This window comes from Nuphar pumila, chromosome 7, assembly GCF_984573655.1.
Source record: "Nuphar pumila chromosome 7, dmNupPumi1.hap1.1, whole genome shotgun sequence".
Taxonomy (NCBI): Eukaryota; Viridiplantae; Streptophyta; class Magnoliopsida; order Nymphaeales; family Nymphaeaceae; genus Nuphar; species Nuphar pumila.
Window position 1 is genome coordinate 85,299,988 of NC_143255.1, and position 7,489 is coordinate 85,307,476.

Sequence of the window (7,489 nt, forward strand, 5' to 3'; positions counted from 1 at the left end):
TTGAGTGTTTCCACAACTCTCGAATTTTGACAGAAGTTCTTTTGCAAGATACAGAGAGTGAGTGAGGCTACAAGGCTTTGGAACCAAATGCTGAGGCAGAAACTAGTTCCCGAAGGCCGGCCAAATGATGCTTTGTTGGTCTTGGATACTATGTTGGAGATGGGCTAATTGCCTTAGTGAATTTGTCGAACATGCCAGTGAGCTTTGCCCAAGTTCTGCGCAGAAAGCAAGTACTTATATAAGATTCTTAAAGATAAAACCCACCGCTCAAAATGCTGAAGAATGATGAATACCAGTGTTCCCTGGCAAGCTTAGACCATATCCATGATGAGTGATTTTGGCCTGTGTTTTCTCATAATTTTTTGCCCCTCCAATGAAAGATATTTCAACAAATGGCCTTACGAGAAGTTCTCCAAGGAAGGTAAGATTGGGATCACAATGTATTTTGGGTTCCAACGTCGGTACCAGCCAACCTTTCCAACCCCTTTGCCAAACCATGAAGTTTCTTGAAAAGTCTGCTATTGAGAGAGCTCTCCTGATATTTTGGTGATGTTACGCTTCAGGTTTTTAGATGAAATTATTGCTAAAATCAGTGTAAAAAAAAAATATGCTTCTGCAAGAAATGTTCTTGAGAGTTTTGATCTCTCCTCTGTGGCTCGGACTGATCCTCAGGCTGAATCTGCTGAAAATAGGTCGTCGGAGTTCCCATCTAAGCCGAATTGGTTGATTTCTGCTCCATTTCAATTTTCTCTGCATCTGAAAGGTAGGTTGGTTCTATTTGGCCTTGGATATTTTGTTGTATAAATTGCATGCATGTCTTGCCAGATTTGTACTTCTTGGAAAAGAAGTGCAAGGGTGAACCATTTGTAGTTATTGGAGTTCATTCAGCAAAGTTCGACAATGAGAAAGACCTGGGACCATTGCTGAAGTCGTGATAAAGGGGATTTCCCATTATTCTAAATGATTACATTGCTGGTCAGGAGGCTGGTAATGTGCCTTATGTTGTAGATGACGGAATTGGAAGATTCTCTAAAAATCATCAAAAGAGATAGAAAAGATTGTTGCTTAATGTTTTGGTTCAAAATTTGATGAGCTAAGAACCATGTCTTAGAATGCACAAAAGCTTATACCTCCAGGTACATCCAAGATGGTTAATGATCTCCATGAACTGGTGATGGCAGAGAAGTCTGCTAACGGCCCAATGTGCTTTTAAATAGCTAATTGCCTTTTCCAATTTTTGTAAGTTATTTGTTATTGCCTCACCCCAAGCCACGAGTATTCACCCGCTAATGACTGTTGTTCATTTTCCTTTTGCTTTCACTGTTGTCTTCTTGCTGCTTTGTGGGGTGTGCATTTTATTCATTTTTGTTCTTTGGCTGTTAGTTCCAGCGGTCCCATGATCCTGTAGGGCTTAGATGGACATATAAGCCCATGTGAAGGTCTTTGGTCACCATCATTATGGTCAATTTTAGTGACATGCTTGCAGATGTTATGACTGGCTGGATGTCTATCAGAGAGCTTCCTGGTCATGCACGACATGGTCCATCCAGCACAACCCAGGATACGATGAATTGCTTTTGAGCCCTGGAACAGATTCTGCTGGTAACTTGTGGTTGCTTCTGGGCTACTGGCTAGATGATGCACACAGTTTACTTTAACAAACAGAGATTCCAATGGTGGCATCGCCAGAGAAAATTCTGCTTCTCTATTGATAAATATGGAGACAGGATAAATACTGACCTTTGGAGTCACATACTGCAAATGCATCGATTCCTGTAAAATCAGATGCCTTATAATCTACAAAATCATCATCTCATGTTGGTGAAGGGTCTTCCCAAAGCGGCAATTTGCTACAAGAAGCACCATGTGGCGTTCCTGATAGAAAAGATTCGGATGCACAAATCACTGCGGGCAGAGGAACAAAAGCAGAAATACCAGGTTCAGTGTCTCATACCTTTCCCTTGCGTCATTTCTCTGCATATATTATTACATCTACATGATCTCATCATATCAAACACACTGTTGGAAGACTCATCCACTGCTGTCATTCCTGTTGCACAACACTTCACTTGATTACCCGTGCACATTGCTACCACTGCACTTACAACAATGCATGCGCTGTCACCTTTGTTTATTACTCACAACATCCATGTGTACAGTACATTGTTGCCATACCTACCCTCTACTCGCCATTTTCACAGTGTCATACATCTCCCATCTCATAGCATTATCTTCAGTCATCATATCCCCGCATCCCCTGTTGTAGCATGATGATCACATGAATTTTCTGCGATTTGTTTAGAGTATTGGTCCCCCCCTGTATACTTAAGCAGCAGAAACCATTTCGTTACTATGAACCTTGGGAAGCCGATAACTGAGGTCGATCTGACAATCAGTTGGTACCTTGGGCTGAAAGGATTGATGTTCATATTAGATTCATTGTGAATCCTCATTTCACTTGCTAAAAACCCTGATTTCAGGAAGCTATCGAGTTTCAGTATAACTTGTTAAAAAAACCCCGTTTGCTTCAAAAGATCTGCAAATATCATTTTTTTCATATACAAACCCAACTTTCACGTTGAACCAAGCCAAGGAAGCTGATCATTTTCTTGCAAATGAAATTCGTCGGTCGATAAAAGTTAATACTGCGCCAGAGGTTGAATCAAAGCAGCTGAAAAGGCTGCATTCATGAATGGGGGTTTAAAAGCAGGCAACCTTGTAGCTTTTCAGATAATAAAAGACCCAGATCAGAGAACACGATGGGCTGTTCTGGATTGGGAACAATACCATGATTAGGTGTTCAAAAGGTGAGAGCAGCATTAGCTGGTATGTCAGTGAATTTCAAGTTTATTTCCTTCTTTAAAGAAGAAATTTCTGAATGTTGAAGGATTATCGGTTCATATATGCACTGTTGATCATTTGTTCTATAAGTATTTATCATGATTCGTAAGGGAAAGGGTTTATTTCATACCATGATTAATCAGATTATTTCTATAGTTTGTCTTTGCCTTAACAGGGATTTAGTGTATCTCCTTTCAGTCATATATGTTTGTTCAAAACTAACATGAATTATAACATGCTGGGCCAGATATTAGCTTTGGTGACTGCTGAAGGTGGTAAAAACCTTTGGATTCACGCATAAGGTTGGTAAGGTCGAATCACATTTTCTATAACTGCATACACCTGTGTACAATGTTCAAATTTGATAAAGGATGTACATGCTTGTAAGACTATAAACATTGTTTCGTTGGCATTTTGATAGTTTGTATTCTGTTAAGCTACTAGAATTACATGATATGATCTAGATGATTTTTTTTTTTTGAAACGAAAGATATAGCTGTTGGGCTTGAATATTAGAAATGAAAGATGGGCAACACTTACCATCTCGCCATCTATTATCTTTACAACTCATTTTTTTCATAAATGTCTTGCATATAGCACCCCCTTTTCAACATTCATCTAGAAGTAGGCGGGTTAACATTGTCATATATCCTCCATATATATATGCCTATAGATTCTTGATTCTACATTTATTCAGGTCATACCTTCTACTAACTGGAATTTTGCAGGGAACATATGGAAAATGTCATTTCTTGGGAATCGTATTTTCAATTTCTAAATGTTGTAATAAGTTAGGCCTTAATGAGAATTTATATTCCCTGTCTTAGATAGAATGAATGAGCATTATAAAATACCATGAATTGCTTGTTCTCATGCATTTTTTTTGCCTTTATTTCTCAAATTCTCACAATGGTGAAACATGAATGGCACGTGCACCATTTCGCAAGAGGTAAATTAATCCTCAGTTGATGATTTACATCAACGGCCATAGTCGGGATGTAAACAAAACTTAGGATTTTTATCTTTTACGAAATAACACTGGATCCATTTTCAAAATTCATCATATTTTCCTTAAATATTTTTTTCTTTTATCAGAATTTAACTTAAAATTAACTCAAAATATATACCAATGACCATAGTCAGGGTATATTGAGGGTTAATTTCATTTTAAACTCTATAAAAGCACTAAAATATATTTTATTCTTCACCTGAATTTAAATATAGATTATTATATAATACATTCAATGACCATAGTCAAGGATGTATTCTATTTTCAATCTTATTTTAATTCATCTAAAGAATGGAATAGCTTTTCAAAATCCAATTTCAAATTCTCTAAATTCATTCATCATTTAGGATAGAACTGCATCATATTTTCAAAACTCCTTTTCAAAAACTCCAAGTAATGTAAATATCTTCCTCAATCTATCTTCAATCCTTCTCAAATCCAATTCATCCTTTCATTTTTCGAAATTCTATTTTTAATCTCAAAGTTCAATTCAACTTTGAGATTTCAAATTCATTTTTATATATTTAAATTCAAATCAGATTTCAAAGTTCAATTTGACTTTGAAATTTCAAATTCCTTTTCAAAAGCTCTAATCAAACTCAAAGTTCAATTTAACTTTGAGATTCTTGATTCATTTTTCTAAATTTCAAATTCAAACTTCAAATCCAAGGTCTAAATTGACTTTGGGATTCATCTGTATATTCAAAATTCAATTTCTAAAATTCCTTTTCCCAAATTCAAATCAGATTTAGAAATTCTTGATTCATCTTCTGAATTTAAAGTCCAAATCCATTTTAAAATCCAAGATTCAACACTCACATTGAATCTCAGACTTCAGATCCAATTCTATTTTAGGATCCAAGACCCAATCCTACATTGGATCTCAGATTTCAGATCCAAAATCCATCTTAGGATCCAGAATCCAGTTCCACTTTTGGATCTCAGACTTCAGATCCAAAATCCATCTTAGACTCCAGATCCATCTCACATGTGGGATTCTAGACTTCAGATCTAAATCCATCTTAGGATCCAGAACCCAATTTTTATCGGATCTCAAATCTCAGATCTTAAAACCATTTTTAGATCCAATTTCATTCTCAATTCTAGATTTTGAATCCAATTCCCTTTTCGAATCTCATCCGAATTCCATAAATCCACATCTATTTTAGATCCAGTTTAAAGATCCAATTCCATTCCATTTCCATATTCCAAAACTAAATCCACTTAAAGATCATATCTGGATTTCTTAAATTCATTTCTGCACCATTTAGATTTCTTAGATCCATTCCAAATTTCAAACTTCAAATTCAATGTCATTCCAAGTATTCATTTCCTTTTCTAAATTCAAAGTTCAAATTCAAAGTCTATTTCTGACTTTGAAATTTTATTTCCTTTCATTTTCAAAGCTTCAAGTCATTCTTTCTCATTTATTCTTCCAATTCTGATTTACTTCAAAGACTTAGAACTTCTCTTATCTATCTCAAGTTCTAAGTTAGATTCAATCATTTCTTCACTCCCTTATCAAGTTCATCTCAGAATAACTTGGAGATTTTCAAAATATCTTTCAAAAAGAGCATACATTATGGCATTACACAAGCATGATTCTTTGTGCATTTAGATCTTTTAGAATAAATTCTTAGATTATATTTAGGCAAAGCAAAAGGCATAGATTCGATCCTTGGTTCGATTACCCCTGGTAAAGGCGCCAGGAACGGTCGAACCTCGTACCGACGAGCGAATCCCGTCTCTCCATTTTTCTGCAATATTTTCAAAAACGGAGGCGAGTTAAATTTCTAAATGTTTTTAAATGAAGGTCAAGTGAGACCGCGCGAAATAGTTCCTCTTCTCTCTTTCTTTCTTTCTTTTCCCTTCTCTTTCTCTTTTCTTTCTTTTATTCTTATCCCTTCAAAAAAGAGGAAAATAGAGGTTAGAAAAGGAAAAGAGAAGGAAGAGAGAGAAACCAACAAAGAGAATAGGAAAAATTTTGCGATGATCACAAGGTGATGCAGTCAATAACGAACGCATGGAGATGAGGGAAGCATCTACCAGTTTGCACTTCACAAACATTGATATTGACCACAAGGATTCTCAAATGTGTGTAGCCTTTATGCCCCAGACATTTATGCTTACTTACAAGAAGCTGAGTTGAAGCAGCAGCCATCAAATAATTACATGAATATGGTTCAATGGGATATTTCTCCAGCTATGCGTGCAATTCTTATAGACTGGCTTGTTGAGGTCTGTGAAGAATATAGGCTTGTTCCAGACACACTTTATCTCACAGTCTACTACATTGATAAGTTCCTCTCTCACAATGTTGTTGAAAGGAAGATGCTACAACTAGTTGAAATTACATGTATGTTTATTGCATCGAAATATGAAGAGATTTGTGCACCTCGTGTGGAGGACTTCTGCTTGATTACAGATAATACATACAATAAGTAACAAATTTTTGAAGGTTGATGTTTTGAAACATTTGTGCTTTGAGTTGGCCACACCAACTTTAAAGACCTTTCTCAGGAGGTTTCTACGAGCAGCACAAGCTTCATACAAGATAGATCGTATATTTGCGTTGGAGTTCCTGGAAAATTATCTAGCAGAACTTACATTACTTGATTATGGATTCCTGAAGTTCCTTCCTTCTCTTGTAGCTGCATCTGCCATATTCCATGCCAAATGGACACTCGATCAATTATCACATCCATGGAATTCAACCCTTGAGCACTAAAGGAATCATAAGGTATTGGATCTAAAAGCTGCAATATTTGAAATTCATCGTTTGCAGGTGGATGTCAAGGCTACGGCTTCAAAGCCACCTTAGATGCCATCACCTTCACACAGTTCCAAATTCTGTTTGCCCAAATTGCGAATCCTGGTGACTGGTGGAGCTGGATTTGTTGACTCCCACCAAGTAGACAAATCGACAAAAAAAATGATAAAAAAAAAGAGATTTGTAGAGGTATCAACAACTTTTCAGTTGTGCACTCAAATTTTGAAGGTGGGAAATGGATTTCCCACTCTGAAGTTTTATCCATGACGAGGAACTAGCCAAGAGTAAAGCGCTTTGTGGGGCTCTCAGGGATGTAGTTGTTCGTTTGCCAAAATTCCTAGTTGATGGGCTATTCAAATATGTTGTTGGGATTCATCAGCCATTAGCTTGTTCCAGTAGTATGTGGCGATTGCTTCGTCAAAGAATCTTCGAACTCATCACCACCCCAGCACCTCATCATTTTTACAATGATACTACATTTCCCATATGTTGCTGCAAAGTCGCTGGAGTAACTGCTGCTGGTCGACACCTCTGGGCTGAGCCGCCAGTCAAGTTGTGGTGGTTAGGTGCGCACTCTTTATCCTTCTTATCTGTTGTTTGAAATTTTTATAGGTGTTGTGTGCCGCTTCCACTAACTTCTGCATATCAACTAACCCTTGCATTCACATATTGACCCACATAAAGGTTGATATTGATCCCACATCACTGTATCCACGGTATGTTTTTCCACCTGCAGTATCCTTACCCTTTTGCACTGGCTGCACATGGTCTTAGTGCCACGCCTAATACTCAGTCCAGCAGTTACTTACTGCAGGGTTGCCGACATTCCTGCTTACCTATCATCACCTGTACATGACCATTCCTAGAAC

The 7,489-nt window shown here is 37.1% G+C and overlaps 1 pseudogene; it reads left to right on the forward strand.

Moving 5' to 3' along the window:
• The first annotated feature begins 1,147 nt into the window (after nucleotides 1–1,147).
• Nucleotides 1,148–6,578, forward strand: LOC149832418 (cyclin-A2-4 pseudogene; annotated as a pseudogene).
• The last annotated feature ends 911 nt before the right edge of the window (nucleotides 6,579–7,489 follow it).